At 33.4% G+C, this 2,185-nt stretch overlaps 1 pseudogene; it reads right to left on the minus strand.

The window, feature by feature from the left end:
• Positions 1-1,295: 1,295 nt before the first annotated feature.
• Positions 1,296-1,641, minus strand: LOC116561899 (annotated as a pseudogene).
• Between the last annotated feature and the right edge of the window lie 544 nt (positions 1,642-2,185).

Consider the following 2,185-nt stretch of genomic DNA (forward strand, 5'->3'; position numbering starts at 1 on the left):
TAATATTCCATTATTATCCTTTTGATATCTGCAGGGTTTGCAGCACTGTTAGTTCTTTCAAATCTGATATTAGCAATTTGTATTTTCTTTTTCCTCCCCATGAGAAGTTTATCAATTCTATTCATCTTCTCAAAGATCTAATTTTCAGTGTTTTATTTTCTATTCAATTGATTTCTGTTCTTACCTTTATTATTTCTATCCTTCTATCTATTTTGGGTTTAATCTGCTCTTTTTTTCTAGCTTAAAGTGAAACATTGTAACACAGTTTCTATACCTTTCTTCCTTTCTCTTATAGGCATGTAAAGCTAAGAAATTTTGTCTGAACACTCTAACTGCATCTCACAAATTTTGATACATTGTTTTCATTTTTATTCAAAATATTTTCTAGTTTCCCTTTTGAATTTTTTAAAACTCATTTAGTATTTGTTTAATTTCCAAGTAGTTGGGGGTACTTCTAGCTTTCACATTATTATTGATTTCCAATGTAATTTTGTTGTGGTCAAAGAACATATTTTAATATTTAATATTTTGAAATGTATTTAGATCTTTCATGGCTCACCATATGGTGAATACTCCATATGCATTTGAAAAGAATAATGTAGTCTATAGTTGTGGGCGTAGTGTTCTGTAAGTGCCAGTTTGGCCAAGGTGTTTGATAGCATCATTGATATCTTTTATCTTTTATCAGATCTATTTTCTTATTTTTTGTTTAACAGCTCTATCAGTAGCTGAGGAGATGATACAATCTCCAACTCTTTTACTTCTGTCAGGTTTTGATTCATTTGTTTTAAAGCTTGCTAACATTTGCAGGCACATGTAGGCTTGTTATGTGGAATTGAACCCTTTATCATTACAAAACGTCCCTTCTTACCTCTGCGAACACTCCTTTTCTTGAAGTCTATATCTGACTGTGCATTTGCCCCTCCAACTTGTTTTATGATTGTTTCCATAGTTATCTTTTTCTTTCCTTTTACTTTCAACCTATTTTTAAAAAAATTCTGAGAATAATTTAATATGTTGACTTCAAGATACAACTATATTCTATATAAGATACAACACTGTATGTCAGTATTTTAACAAAAATGACTCCTTACAAGACCAAAATAACCTACAGGCCATGAGTTTGGTTTTTCCTTTTTTTTTTTTTTTTTTTTTTTAAACAAATGTGCACCATGATGTTTCAACAAACAAGACAAATGCAATGAGTTTGAAAGCTGCAGTTTGCAATATGCCACATTTAGAACCCAGGGGAGGGGAATTAGAGGTGGTAGTTATTCTAATTAAACAATCAGGTAACTTCACAACAAGTTGATTTGCAGCATGGAAGGTGTCCATTCAAGTTTCTTCTTTCTTGATGATCAAAGGTCCCACATTGCCTCCAGTCTCTTCGTTGTGTTTTGTGTGAGATCCAGGACCTGCAACAACGGCAGTACACAGCTTTATCTCCAAAATCCTCCATGCCAAAAGCATGTGCTATCTTGGAGTTGTCTTTCTGGATGTGAAGGTTTATCGTAGCTTTATTTTGATGATCTTTAACGTAAAATCTTTTGTAAGTGAGATAACCAATTGCAGCTGTCCCAGCAGCAAGGTAACTGCTGCAATCCATTCAACTCGTACACTGGAACTGGCAGTCAGACTCATGGCACCGTTGCTTGCAAGGTGTGTGCACTAGGATACTGAGAACAAATGGGTTCCTCAACCTATTTTTATATTTGTGTTTCATCTCACAGATAGAATATAGTTGAGGCTTTTTTCTTTTTTAATTCAACCCAGCTATATTGGCCTTATAGTTGTAGTGTTTATTACATTTTCATTCAATATAATTGTCGATACAGTTGGATTTATGTCTGACATCTGACCTTTTTTACGTATTTGTTGCTTCTGTTTTATGTCCCACCTTTTCTCTTTTCCTTCCTTTGTTTGGGTTAATTGAAATATTTTAGTCTCTAGGAAGAACAATGTGCACCTTTAGCTTATTATTTTTACCTAGAGTTAATAATGTGCTATATCACATAAAATGTAGGCTGTTTGCTATGATACAAGGAGCCCCCTTATCTAGCTCCTTTTCCAGACAGAATGTTAAGTAATACTTACCTTCTATGAACAGCAGAAGAAAAGTTAAGCTAATAAAGGTTGGTTCTTGAAGTTTTGGGAATGAAGCCATTACCATAACATAAAAGCAGAA

This window comes from Sapajus apella, unplaced genomic scaffold, assembly GCF_009761245.1.
Source record: "Sapajus apella isolate SASKATOON/1434 unplaced genomic scaffold, GSC_monkey_1.0 scaffold31, whole genome shotgun sequence".
Taxonomy (NCBI): domain Eukaryota; kingdom Metazoa; phylum Chordata; class Mammalia; order Primates; family Cebidae; genus Sapajus; species Sapajus apella.